At 36.5% G+C, this 15,590-nt stretch overlaps 1 protein-coding gene across 1 annotated transcript in view; it reads left to right on the plus strand.

The window, feature by feature from the left end:
* Positions 1-1,109: 1,109 nt before the first annotated feature.
* The window catches only part of LOC127654477 (semaphorin-5B-like), a 91,344-nt gene continuing 76,863 nt past the window's right edge, over positions 1,110-15,590 (plus strand). The window contains 1 exon segment of the mRNA XM_052141698.1: positions 1,110-1,224. The gene's annotated coding sequence lies outside the window, so the exon portion shown is untranslated.

Below are 15,590 nucleotides of genomic sequence, written 5' to 3' on the forward strand. Positions count from 1 at the left end.
CATTTTTTTATTTTTTATTTTTTATTGCACGTTAATATGGGTCTTCTAGATACAAATCAAAAAAGGGAAATGGGAAATGCACACAGCAGTTGTGCTCGGGTTTAAGGAGCGCATACAAGAAGATTTTATACGTCGTAATGGTAATAATCATCATTTCTTTTAAGGTCTATTAGTCACTTAATAGATCCTGGAGTGTGACGAATAAATGTTTAAAGGTACAAATTTTCCATGTATTCAATTTATATCATAGGTTATAAAAAACTGCATGATAATTATAAAATAATTATAAAAGTGCTGTTTAAAACAGGTAGCATGTCACACTGTTGTCATTGCTTGACATGTCATGCCAGCTACCCCAATACAATCATAATAATATGAAAATATGGTATGTAGACTCACATAAATATAATTACAATCAGTTACAATGTGAATTCCCATAGTATTCTTATTTAATGAAATGTATTACTAAACATTTCCTACAGGTGACTTTTAGGTACTCTACCAGGTACCCTACCAGATGAAAAAAAAAGGGGTGAATTATTGAATTACTTGTCACTTGAAACAAAAGTCATTTTCGGATTTCAGACAGTCACGTGGAAGTCTTTGTCAGTTATTTAGGTGTATTTGGTATAAAATCTGTGTCGCATAAGTGTTGTCCTATCAAAGAAGCGAATATATGAGGATTAATAAATGAACTAAAAATAGTAATTAATATAAATATAAATTAGAAATATAAAAATATACATCAATAAACATAATTAATAAGTCAGATTTTTAGCTGTCAGTTCTTGAGATGTATGATAAAGATCTGTTTAATAAATGTTTTCCTTTCACAGAAGCCAATATATGTGTGGTACTAAATTAACTGAAAATATACATTATTAATATAGATATAAAAATATTAATTAATTAAATATAAACTTGTTACTAATTTATTCATGAACTAAACCATAGCCATTGGAAGGTTTTAAATCGACGTCAGAACAATCTACTTCATATTTACAAGAAAACCTTCCTTATAGGCTTGTCACGGAGCAATAGCTGCACGACCTGTTTAATATTCATGAACTAAACAGTGGCTGTAGTAGAATTGGTAAACTGGCGTCCCGGTGTGAGGCAGATTGCAGAACTGTCGGCGAAAGCGCAGATGCCTTCACAGAGCTGGACGGACTGTTCTAAACATCTGTTATACCATATAAAAACGGGAACGACTGGATTGGAGAGGTATGATAATTCTTGGCAGTTTGCTTTCAGTCAGTGAGCAAAATGTGATTATCTCTGCTCTCGAAACTGTGCGCGTACACCTCTGTGCTCGTGATCTGTTTTTGGTTGAAAGAAAAAGTTGTTGTAGGAGAATCTCGATGTTTTCAGACTTTAACAGAATTAATTTATCCTTATCATCGTGACAATAAAAATTATTAACGCTAAAAGCATTATTAATGCTGCCCTGTGCCCCGGAGAATCATCTGAAATGTATTTATTTATTTTAGTTGGGTTTAGTTGAATTGTAGTGTAACTTTACAATGTTCCAAACTAATATATTTGATTTGTTTTACAAGCATGTCTTTCTGTCAGTATGGCCATGTCTATTTAATATCTGTTTACTCACTTGAAAATGAATAAAATGAAATAATCGTTCACTAAATCTAACTGTTGCGGCAGATAACAGTATTGTTTTGTTTATTATGGAGCTAGAACAATGACTAAATCTGAAAATGAAATTTGTAATTTATCCTTGGTAAAAAAAAAGAAAACCCGATCTTAATAAATTTTTGTTTGTTTCAGGTATTTCAATCAAAATCTTAACAAATGAGTGAATTGTTGAAATACTGTCTGTTACTGAGCTGTAATATTAAAGTGGACTGCAAACTCAGATAATGTGTAAATATTTGTGTTTACATTGAAATCTCATACTTTATGTCAGGCTTTTGTATCTTGGCAAATCTAAGCACAGTTTGAGACATTGTTAAGATCTCTTTTGCAACTCTAGAGAAGACACACAAGAGATTTTTCTCAGTGAAACATAATGAGAAGCAGGAGACTTCAGCAAAAGTGTCAGTTTGCTTTCTATTAATTGCTTTACTGTCTTGGAGATACAATTGAGATATTAAAGGAATCTCACTTGTGATTTATCTTTCCTTTGGAATGCACCATTATAATTATAGCTTAATATTCAAAAGGACAAAACGCATTATCTCTTCAAGAGTATAGTGTTGCAGACTATACTATTCATATGCTAATTCGCAGTCATAGCTCTTGTTTAAAATGAATGATCAGTATGTCTGGACCCATTAACACCAATTGGCTGTAATCTTAGGTACAGGGGTTACTGGATAAAGAAGCATCCCAGTTATTTTTTTCCCCAGTGGCCACCAGCACCGTTTCGTGCGTTATTAAACATTTAAAGGTGCGTTTTAAAAGACTGTTACATTAATTATTGCTGTGGCCAGAACCAAACAATTTAATGTACGGTTGACTGAACGGAACTGACCCAATAGTCACGATATCATGTGAGTACAACAAACCTCAATTCACCCCCTTTAAATATCAGCTGACAGTTTTTGACATGAGAGTTGCATCTACTAAATGTAGCATGTATGAAGTGCAAGATTAGTCATTAATTTTGTCTGGTTTTTGCCAGACTTTAATTGTTTTAATTTTTGTTTCAGTACGATTCTATGGGATTTGTTCGCCGGTTTTACAGTCTGATCATTTAAAAATCGACAGGTAGCTTCCCAAAGTTCATGTTTCCTGAACTCCTTACTGCTTAATTACTAACCAGCGACATCCTCCAACAGACTTTTCTTTGTAAATTTTCATCTTGCGCTACTGATAGCTGTGCGAGTAACTCTCCGACACTTGGTATCTGATCCCATGGGAACCAGGAAGTAATCGGGTTAAAAAAAACAATGGTGTGTGTGATTCGGATTGCATTTTCCCTCTAAAATGTACTTTTTACTGTACTGACAGTTAGGTTTGGTGTTTGGGCTAGGGGGTAGAGTTAAAGAAATATTCCAGGTTCAATACAAGCTAAGCTCAATCAACAGCATTTGTGCATGCATAATGTTGATTACCACAAAAATTTATTTTGACATTTCAAAATCTGGATGACAGTGAGGCTCTTATAATGGATGTGAATGGGGCCAATCCCTAAACATTAAAATAATTTCTGTTTAAAAAGTATAGCCAAAAGGCGTAATCAATATGCACGTTAACATGATATTAGTGTGATAAAATCGCTTACTGACCTATCTGTGTAAAGTTATATCCAATTTTACAACTTCGTTGCCTCGATGTAACACTGTAAGCCCTAAAACGACTGCAAAACAACAATTTAAACAACTCTACAGCTTAAATAATACACAAGTTTTAATAGAAGAATTAATGTAAATTAAATGCTTCACATTTCTGCCTTTAAACCCTCCAAAAATGTGCCCAATTCACTTCCACTGCAGCACCTTAATGTAACCTAATGTTTTACTTTTTTTTTTTAAACAAGGACGAGTCAAAATTATTTTTGTAGTAATCAACATTATGCCACAAATGCTGTCGATTGTGCTTAACTTTTATTTAGCCCGGAATATTACTTAAATAAAATATGGAGTTCAAATGTATGGGCATTTCTCCAGTAAACTGGAGCTTTCAACAGCACTTCCAGTTTCAGCCACCTGGGGGCAGTGATAAGAATTTTTTCAATTTCAGCAGCAGATCTTTCATCCTACTGTCGCCAAATTCATAGTGAGATCAGTCATGACACTAAAAGTTTTGGCCCACTTATCGCTTAACTGTTTCTTCTGTAATTTTCCTGAAATACTCAAAAATATTTAGTACTGTCAGTAAGTGACACTGTGGCCCTTGTAAAGTCTCGACAATTCTGATGGATTGCCATTTGAAATGTGATACCAAAGTAGCGACTTCAGTCTGTCAGCGCAATTAGTCTCCTGGACATGACCCTTCAACCCCATTCTGTCAGCTCTCTGTCTCTCTCTCTCTCTCTCTCTCTCTCTCTCTCTCTCTCTGTTTCTCTCAACTCTAACATCAGTCTGTCACTAGAGAGACATTATGCAATTTGAGAAACACAAACTTAGCAGAGTTGGACAAGGACATTTGTAGAAAACTTGACATGCTCTCTAAAAGTGTGTGTAACCTCAAGGTTATTTCTGGTAGTTATTTCAAATTTGATTTAACAATCTTGATTCAAATCAACATTCAACAGCGAGTGGTCCATTAGCTATCATAGATGTCCTTATATTATTTAGTATCAGCCATATCCTGAGTTGGGTTCTGAAGACACAAGACTTTTTTGGAGGAAGTGGATGTTGCTGTGATGCTAAATAGTAAAGCAAGAAACACCGTCAGTATTTTAGCACTGTATTCTGTCCACATTGGCGGAAAAGTGCAAGTTTGAGAACTGTTAACAGAACAAAAGTCATGAAAGGCGTATATTTCCAGTATTTTTTAAAAATTCCAATCCTTTACAAGTGCGTAGAGTATTAATATGATTACAAACAAAAGTTGATTAAAATTAGTAGGCCAAAATCATTTTATTTTAAATGGACAGGACAGGAGAGAGTCTAATATGATACTGTTTACTAAATGTATTGAAAGAGCAACAGAGCAGATATTTTTTTTAATTCTGGAAATACATATCCTTATAGTGCTATAGTTCACTTTTAGTATACATTTATTTTTATTTTCTTTTTTTTTTTTTATCCTACAGCCATACATTTCCAGGTGTGAATGAAAAATGTCTTAAATACTGAAGTGTTGAAAGGCTCTCCTGAGGGTATGTCAAGGGAAGCAATTTTATTAGAATCAGAGGACAAAAGGTACATGTACAGTATATCCCCCCCAACTTGCTTGTTTTGTAAATGAACAAATGATCAGTAGTCAAAGCTTGGGCCACCCAACACATTTCTTTGGTCATTGTTTTGCAATACACTGAAAACTTCTAAAGATAATGAATATGCCTCCTACAGTATATGCAAAATTATGCACGAGTGTCCTGGTGAAGATTAATTTGGAACAATGTAGGGGGGATTATGCATGGATTTAATATAAGATAAAAGATGTAATCAGGACAATCAGCTATTATTAAGCTGTTCAGCTAGATGTACAATTATCAAGAAACTTGAATATACGAAAATAGATACGTTTTAGAGTGATTGATTACTGGAGGATGTATAATTTCCCCTTTTTCACTAAAGTTGCATCCTTGCCTGCCCATCCTCATTCGAAAGCATATAGCAAACAAACCTTCTTCCATAATTTAAGGCACATAGATTTTGTTATCAGCCCGCCTGGAGACAAAGTCATGTTTGGAAGGTACAGGGTTGATACAATGAGCAATTTTGAGGACTAAATAATCACTGGCATTTGCCACAGTTTCCTAGGTTAGTAACATAAAATCTTTGAAAGATATGCAGAGTATGTCTTGAGGCACTTAGAAGCTTTGTAATTTCTGTGCCACTAGCGCTTCAGAATGGAATTGCAAAAATAAATGTTAGTTTCCAAAGTATGCAGTTATAGAGAGGGTTTTGAAAGTTTTTGGAGGAAAATGCTCTTCCAGTATGGATGACAGGAGTACATTTAGAAAAATGTATGCATTTTCGAACAGTTAACCAGCTTTCAAAGAAATCAAAGACTGATTTTTTTTCTCTGCATCGAAAGACATTGCATTCTCACTTGTTGGGAAAGTTTGCAAACTGACCAACAAACTGTTGTAGAGTATTTGGGCTCTATTTTGGACTTGGATAAGTGTGCACATACTTTACTGAAGAGCATAGCTGGTGAGGTTAACCGACTTGTAACCTCAGTGTTAACCTCGGTGTCCTTTTACCGTAAAACCACTGGCTGAGCTCTAAACCTCAGCTTATACTGAAAAGATATAACTCTATTCTACCGCCAATGCTCTTCACTTCAGCTTACATCACTTGTTGTCAGGAAGAAGGCAAAGGGGTTAAGAGCTGGAAAATGATGGATGAGGAAAAACTGTAATGAGGAATTGCAGGTTTTCCATATCGGTTGCCATATCGTTGTGATAGTAAATGCATGAATGGATGGAATGAAGTGGGGGTGTTGTGTTAGGGGTCGTAGAGAACGACTTTGTGGAAGCTGATTGTGATTAAGTATTCGCCCCAGTAAACCACAGGAGCTCTGCAGCGAGATCCGAAGGGCTGGTGACAACACTACCGTGCTTGTGTGAAATGGGTCAAGCTAAATGTTTTAAATATTAAAGCAAATATTGCTGTTCCCAAGGCCCAGGGTAACACAGTGATGCACTCTGTCAAGCACAAGAGGGTCATTGATGTCTTTCGTTGAGTTGGGGTATGTTGTGTTTTAAGGGGGTCTCACCCTTTGTGGGTTTGTGCACCGTGAAATTGGGTTAGTTAAACAAGCAGGTCTTTTTTAAGGGCAAAGTACTTTCATAAGACATGATAATAGTGTAAACCCTAATTTTCTCTATTTTCTCTTGCTATGTCTCTCCACCTGTCTGGTTGGCGAAATTTACACTTCAGTTTGGAAAAGCTATTCTAATGGAAACTTAAACAAGCTTTTATTGAATTTGGGGGTACAAGCAGGGCCGGTACTAGGATGTGATCTTTGGGGGGCATTTTGACCTCTAGGGTGGGCACGGTTCTCTCTTTGTCTAAACAGGGGGGTTAGGGGGCGGTTCTTTTCAGCCACCCTTAGACCAGCCACAGGAACCAGCCTGCTGTTTAAGGGAAGTTTGAGGTTTTTAAGTCATTTTCCGCCTTGGAGTGACTAATGAGTATCAAAACTTTGAGATTGGGATTTGAACAAACCCCTAAACATAGGTTTTACGCTTCAGACTGATTTCACAGTTTTTTTAGTTTTTTTTTTTTTGCTGAAATTGGTATGTGCTTACCGAAATGCAAAACACTGCCCCCAGAGGCCGAAACGTAAACTGTTGTTGAGGTGAGGTCCATTTTCCAAGAGAAATGTCCATGGAGGAGCACCAAAAACAAGTTGTTTTCAGCTGTTCTGGCTATACAGTGACGAGTATTGCATATTTTTAAACTGTACCGCCCTAACCCAAAAACCTAAACCTAACAATCAGTGGAGTAAAAATGTAATGTTAGAGGGAAAATGCATTCGTTACTGATTATGCGAAGCGTGATAACTTCCTGGTTTCAAATTGGTATCTGAACCCAGGACTCCCATGTTGCTGAGGGAACATGATACGCTCCATGGTGGAAGGATTATACTCCGATGCAAAAATGTGTGATAGGAGATGGTGTTTGGCAGTGAGTTGGTATAATGTGGCTGATCTTAGGTTACTTAGGTACTCTCGGAAAGAACTCTGCCGACTTCCCGTGTGATCATGTTGCACGATTTGAAGTTTAAAGGAATAGTGCACTCAAAATATTTTATTCTGTAAAAATGTACTCTCCCTCATGTATTTCAGACCTGTATGACTTCTTATGCAGAACACAAAAAAGGATATTTTATTGAATAACATAGTCTGTTTTTTCAATAAAATGGCAGTTTATAGAGAACCACTTTAAAGGAAAAGTTCACCCAAAAATGAACTTTCTCTCATCATTTACTCACCCTCATGCCATCCATAATGTGCATGACTTTATTTCTTCAGCAGATTTTTAGAAGAATATCTCTGCTATGTAGGTCCATATAATGCAAATGAATGTTGACCAGAACTTTGAGGGCCCAAAAGGGATGTAAGGGCAGTATAAAAGGAATCCATAAAACTGTTAAGATGGTTAAATTAATCTCTTCGGAAACAATATGATGTGTGGGAAAGAAACAGATCAATATTTAAGTACTTTTTACTGAAAATCTACACTTTCACTTCCACATTCTGGTGTGGAAGGGACTTTCACTTTCACATTTAGCCATCTACTGGTTGGGGCTGGTCAAATGTGGACATTGATAGTAAAAAATAATTTAAATATTGATCTGTTTCTCACCCACACCTATCATATCACTTCAAAAGACATGGATTTAACAACTGGAGTCATATGGATTACTTTTATGCTGCCTTTATGTACCTTTTCGGACCTTCTGAGTTCTGGTCATCATTCACTTGCATTTTGAGGGCCAACAGAGCTGAGATATTCTTCTAAAAATCTTAATTTGTGTTCTGCAGAAGAAAGTCATCAACATCTGGGATGGCATGAGAGTGTGTAAATGATGAGAGAATTTTCCATTTTGGGTGATCTAACCCTTTAAAGCTTAAAGAACTCAAATGCACATTAAAAGTAGTCAATGAGACTTGTGTGTCATATGTCAAGTCTTGTGAAATCATGCGAAATGACACAAAATCACATTTTTCAGCAAAAATATGAGAGCTTGTTCAAAGTGGATGGCATGTTCACTCAAGAACTTGCACTGTTTAGCGCTAAAAACAACTTGCGTTGTTCTCACGTGAGCATACATTTGCAAGTTGCAAGACATTGTGGTGTGAAAGTTAAAATTGATTAAAATAATGTTCTGGGTTCAGTACAAGTTAAGCTTTTGTGGCATAAATTTGATTAACAATGAATATTTTATATACTTTAAAAAATTATAACAATTGCAAATCCCTAAAAATGAAAAAATCTCACTGTTTCTAAAGTATAGCTACAAGATGTAAACATTATACATGTTAATACTATTTAAGTGTGATAAAATTGCTTATAGAATTTACCGCCGTTGCATGGTCATGGCAACTACTGTATGTCATAATATTTGATATTTTTACACAGATAAGGTATGTAAGTGATTTTATCTCTCTAAAATCATGTTAACATGTATGTTGTTTACGTCTTGTGGCTATACTTTTAAAAAAAATTATTTGATCCCCTTTTCTCCCCAATTTGGAATGCCCAATTCCCACTACTTTGTAGGTCCTCGTCATTACTCACCTCAATCCATGTGGCGGAGGACAAGTCTCAGTTGCCTCCGCTGCTGAGACAGTCAATCCCCACATCTTAACACGTGGCTCGTTGTGCAAGACACCAAGGAGACTCCCTGCATGTAGAGGCTCATGCTACTCTCCGCGATCTATGGACAACTTACCACACACACCATTGAGAGCAAGAACCACTAATCGCGACCACATGGTGGTTACCCCAGTTATTTGGTTGCTTAGGAGACCTGTCTGGAGTTACTCAGCACACCCTGGATTCGAACTCACGACTCCAGGTGTGGTAGTCAGTGTTAATACTCGTTGAGCTACCCAGGCCCCCTCTTGTGGCTATACTTAAAAACATAAAAGTGGGATTTTTAATGTTTGTGGACTGGCCCTTATTCACTTCCATTGAAATAGCCTTTTATCTACTTTTTATTTATTTTTTATAAATAAATGAAGGATGATTTGAAATTATTTTGTTGTGATAATCAACATTATGCCACTAATGCTGGTGACTTGTATTGAACTTCGAACATTCCTTTAAGGTATTTTACTGGCTATTTTATATTGGTTTACAACAGCTTTCAAGGCAATTCATCCAATCGGAGTTTATAAATGGAACTATTTGTTTTATAATGTGACTTGAATCACACTTCCAGTGACTTGTCAAAAGTTTTGGAAGATGTAATTGTTTTTCTTCACAAATGTGCAGCTGGAACAGTACATTAAGTGTTAGTGAATGATCTCATGAGTTTGGGCATAAAAACTCTCCATCTGTTTTCACAGGGGAGGAAAATCAGTGCTGAATTCATTACTTTAAAATAGCCAGTCCCAAAAGTCATAAGTCCACAGCTCACCCCAGGAGGACTGACCCTTCTGTTAGTATACTACAATTCACTTTGTTTGGATAAAAAGTATAGACCATCTTTACTCATTTTGGTTTCTTTACAGTGTTGTACATGTCACCGCACATTTACCTACCCTATTTCAACCCTTGTTACTAAAATTACATAACTCTTTCGGGTGGGTATCCTACTGTTTTGTCTGTTTGAGGAGCGGTGTTAAGGAAGATGAATGGCGCTCCAGCCGATGGCTTTAAAGGTTAAGAAAATGTCAGAATAGCAGAGCCATTTTTCTCCTGTGCTTTGACGGGCCCGTGAAGGAGCCATTGACTTCTGAAATCAGGATATATGATGTACAGTGCATCCGGAATGTATTCACAGCGCTTCAATTTTTCCACATTTTGTTATGTTACAGCCTTATTCCAAAATTGATTAAATTCATTATTTTCCTCAAAATTCTACAAACAATACCCCTTAATGAAAACGTGACAGAAGTTTGTTTGAAATCTTTGCACATTTATAATTTATTTTTATTTTATTATTTCTTTTAATATCACTTGTACATAAGTATTCACAGCCTTTGCCATGACACTCAAAATTGAGCTCAGGTGCATCCTGTTTCCACTGATCATCCTTGAGATGTTTCTACAACTTGATTGGAGTCCACCTGTGGTAAATTCTGTTGATTGGACATAATTTGGAAAGGTACACACCTGTCTATATAAGGTCCCACAGTTGTCAGTGCATATCAGAGCACAAACCAAGCCATGAAGTCCAAGGAATTGTCTGTAGACCTCTGAGACAGGATTATATCGAGGCACAGATCTGGGGAAGGGTACAGAAACATTTCTGCAGCACAGTGGCCTCCATCATTAGTAAATGAAAGAAGTTTGGAACCATCATGACTCTTCCTAGAGCTGGCCGCCTGGCCAAACTGAGCAAGGGCCTTAGTCAGGGATGTGACCAAGAACCCGATGGTCACTCTGAAAGAGCTCCAGCATTTCTCTTTGTAGAGAGGAGAACCTTCCAGAAGACCAACCATCTCTGCAGCACTCCACCAATCAGGCCCGTATGGTAGAGCGGGCAGAGAGAAGCCACTCCTCAGTAAAAGGCACATGACAGCCTGCCTGGAGTTTACCAAAAGGCACCTAAAGGACTTTCAGACCATGAGAAACAAAAGATTGAACTCTTTGTCTTGAATGGCAAGCGTCATGTCTGGAGGAAACAAGGCACCACTCATCACCTGGCCAATACCATCCCTACAGTGAATCATGGTGGTGGCAGCATCATGCTGTGGGGATGTTTTTCAGCGGCAGGAACTGGGAGACTAGTCCGGATCGAGGGAAAGCTGAATGCAGCAATATACAGAGACATCTTTGATGAAAACCTGCTTCAGAGCACTCTGGACCTCAGACTGGGTGAAGGTTCATCTTCCAACAGGACAATGACCCTAAGCAGACAGACAAGATAACAAAGGAGTGGCTTCGGGACAACTTTGTGAATGTCCTTGACATGGCCCAGCCAGAGCCCAGACTTGAACCCGATTAAACATCTCTGGAAAGATTTGAAAATGGCTGTGCACCAACGCTCCCCATCCAACCTCATGGAGCTTGAGAGGTCCTGCAAAGAATAATGGGAGAAACTGCCCAAAAATAGGTGTGCCAAGCTTGTAGCATCATACACAAAAAGACTTAATTGGTGCCAAAGGTGCTTCAACAAAATATAGAACAAAGGCTGTGAATACTTATGTACATGTGATTTTTTTTTACATTTTTTTAATAAATGTTCAAAGATTTCAATCAAACTTCTTTCACATTGTCATTATGGGGTATTGTTTGTAAAATTTTAAAGAAAATAATTAATTTAATACATTTTGGAATAAGGCTGTAACATAACAAAATGTGGAAAAAGTGAAGCGCTGTGAATACTTTCCGGATGCACTGTATGTGCATAGGTTTATTGCTGTCATGTTTGTTGTGTCGGACAGGTCAGTCTTGCCTCTGTGCTCTTTTCTCCCATAAGTCATCTGGTTTCAGGACTGACATTTCACTCTTGTCACTTAGTTGGTTTAAGTTATGCAGGAACAAGGTGGCGAGGCAGATTAATGGGCATAAAGATTGTCATCTACAATCTGAAATCGATCTGGTAATTTATGCCATTAGAAAATGTTTGAGAATGCTTGGCTGCCTAACATGAAGGTAATCACTTTGGATCTTATGTGCAGTGGTAGCTATACAAAAGGTGTAATTTTTTTATGTGCTTTATAGGCACTCTTGGGAAGAAATAAACTGCTTTCCACCCACTGTGATGTTTGTCTGATTTTATTATTTTCTCTCCTTCTTTCTCTCTCTCTCTCTCTCTCTCTCTCTCTCTCTCTCTCTCTCTCTCTCCTCTTGCTCTCTCTCTCTGTTTCTGTGGTATCGTAGACGATATTGTTACTGTATGAACATTTCTGTGTGTCTCACGAGAGATCTTTCTTGTAGCACGCCTGAGGATTCTACAATTCTCTCAGTCGCACCATCATTCATTCACTCTCACGTTCTCTTTTCTTTTGGGTTGCTCCCCTGAGGAAGATTTTATAGCTCTGGAGTCTAAATGGGGTTCTCAGATCACTGCAAAAAATGATCTTGATGAGCATTAAAGTGCTATCAAAATTAACGTGTTAATGCATGTCATTATTTAAAAATGTTTAATGCATTAACTTGTGGGTAAAACTAGAATTCTCTGCAGCACCTTTCTTGTGGAGTTCAAAGTGTTTCCTTGAAGAGTTTCTCAATAAGGTGAATATTACTCGTTTTTTTAAATAGGGCCCAATGAAATCAGTTTTATTAGTTTTTTCTAAACCCAAATAAATTAATTAATAAAACATTAATCAAATGAAATTAGAAAAATTACTTTCCAACATACCATTGCATTAAACAAAAATTAAGTGCTTGAGTAAAGATCCTCACAGCATAATCTAAAATACAAAATTGGTCTTTTTTGTCAAATAATGTCCTGCACAACAAAGCATCACATTATAAATGAAAACATTAATGAAAACATATATTCATTACAACGGCACTCTTGCTTGTGAGATATTGTAATAATAATAATGTTATTATTACAGTAAATTCTACATTATACTATGCAGGTAGTTTTATATTTCTGTTGTGATTTCTTCAATTCTTCTGTCAAGCTTTTATTTTGAATCAAACCTTTATTTTGACATGAAGGCTTTTCCATTCTGTGTTTTTGTCGGTAGTTACACACCTCCGGTTAAGACGTTGGTTATATGGCCTAGTGTGATTATTAAAGCACAAAATGCTACAATTTAATTATATAAAATTGAAAAGTCTCTAGGTGCTCTCTTCTGTCATCTACTACAATTAGCACAGCGTGATGATGCTCATAAAATGTGTTTGTTTCAGTCTATGTATTCAGCTTATAAGCGGCATCACACATTCATGTTTCTGAAGCGTGTAACACATGCAGACTATTTACTTAATCAGATCGGCAGTTTACCAGTACTGCAGAAACACTGGTAGTATTACGTTTTTTAGGCAAGCTTCTCACCATCTCTCTCATACACCTTCACTTCAAAATAAGACAAAAGAGAAAAACATGGTGAACGCCATACATATGTTTATAAAGAAAGATTTTTAAGAATGAAGACAAATCTGTGGAAAGAAGTGTGATTGGGCAGCATAAAGAAATCTGTGCTGAATTAAGGTGATTACAGCACAAGTCATGTATTTCATAGTGAGATCATTTTGGTCAAATCTGTTCTGTTTCTTTTCATCCTATTCATTCTGTGCTGTAACATGTCTTATAGTATTGGCATCTGTTCAGTTATGACATGTCATAGTAAACCCCCTGAGAGGGAACACACCCTCGAGGGTCGAAGCCAAGACTAATTAGCACCAGACGACTTCTGCTTTGAGTGCTATCATATTGTGATGGTCGTGGCCAAGGAATAGGGCAATGACACAAATATTTGTATTGCTCCTCAGCAAAAGCAGCATTCAAGTCTTCAGAAAAACTATCAAGAAAAAATTAATAAATCAGGCTTCCAGATTATAACTATATTCCTGTTTAATAAAGTAATAACCAAATAAATACATAAAAAAAACACAAAATCAAACAATATCAACCAATAAGTCAGTAGCCCATAATGGTAAAGGACTAACAGACGATTGAGCTGACAGACAAAATGACTCTCTCACCATGCTTTCACCACACTTATATACAGTATACACATTGTGGACTTTACCAAACACAAATTAAAGGCAAGTATCAAATGGTACACATGGTATTCATGTTTTAAAATATACTTTGATTACAAAAAGACAACCACATTAAACTCCAAAATAAACAAACAATTAACTTAGAGACCAGGGCTCTACCAATGTTTAGATTAATTGTTTGTTTATTTTGGGGTTTATTTTGGTGCTGTTTCAAGTTGGTTTGGGGCTAGTTAGTAATGGTTTTTGTTGGTTTGATTTTCGTTTTTTGGGGATACTGCTGTTCTGTTGCTGGTTCAAACTTGTTTGGGGCTTGTTAGTGATGGTTTTATGCTAGTTTTGGTTGGTTAGGGCTGACCTGGTGCTGGAACATTTTTTTAACTTAGGCTCCGTTAGAGTCGATACGGCATCCGTTGTCACACCGAGGAGGCCAAGGGCAGGGTATCTCGGATTATTACACACCATTGATCGCGATTTAGGGCGGCGTTCTGTGCATCGGCTATTGAAAAATGAAGGGCTGTAGATCTTGGGCAACCTGGTTCATCCACATGCTGAAACAGGCTTGTTCAGGGCTTGTTGATACTGTTTGGTGCTAGCTTTGGCTGGTTGGTGTTTGTTCAAACTGGTTTGGTGGTGGGTAGTGGTGATGATTCTGGCTGGTATGGGGATTATTAGTGATGTTTTAGCTGGTTATATTTCTTTGGCGCTAGTTTCTTATTTGGTGATGGTTTTGACTGTTTAGTGTTGTTCTGGAGCTTTATCGAGATTTACATTGGTATTTGCATATCACAAATTTTTGGAATTTCCAAGTTGGTTAAAAATGTAATTCTAAACAGTCAAAATAGTCTCTACAAAACTACACTGAGGTCCAGAGACAGATCTTAGGTCCTGATGGATCTTCTACCAAAATATAAAAATATGTTTTAAATAGTTTATCAATCGAGTGCAGTTGGATATAAATGGATAAATGATCATCTGTTCATTTTGAAGCATGATGACAGCAGTCCAGTATTTGTTTGAATATTTTTTGCTTTCAAATGATATGTTTTTATATATAATTTTATAAGTAAAGGGGCACAGAAGCCCTTGTTACTGAGGAATGATACTGGATGGGGGCTCAGAGGTATCACCTGAGAGAAATTTAAATAAATGTAAAAGGCAGTTGCTGATATCCAGAGAGCAGGGTGGCCGACAGGCTGATACAATGCTGATATATCACACAATTTAATATAGTAAATAACATAAACATAAAATAGCTAAAAAAATTTATTTATCTTATTTAGCTCTATATTTACTCAATTTCAAACAAAACATACATTAAGTTGTATTAATTAACTTTTATTATATTTAATTCTTTAAAAAATGTGATTGCATTTCAAATGGTAGATAGTAGTTTCTTCTGATTTCTGTTTAGTCATACAATTTTAGCAATTTATTTCTGCATGTAGAAATTGTTAAAGGGGTCATGACATGGTTTTTTTTATTGTATTATTAAGTTCCCTTAGGTGCAATTATAGTATTAATATATTTTTTTTTAAGAAAAACTTTTAAAATCTAGTGATTTATGACCTTTTCCCACCCTGTTTCTCATCCTCTGATTCAAACAGTCTGTTTTGGGGCGTTTTCCATTTAAGACTTCAGTGTTAACGCCCA

The sequence above is a fragment of the Xyrauchen texanus genome, chromosome 13 (genome assembly GCF_025860055.1).
Source record: "Xyrauchen texanus isolate HMW12.3.18 chromosome 13, RBS_HiC_50CHRs, whole genome shotgun sequence".
Lineage (NCBI taxonomy): Eukaryota > Metazoa > Chordata > Actinopteri > Cypriniformes > Catostomidae > Xyrauchen > Xyrauchen texanus.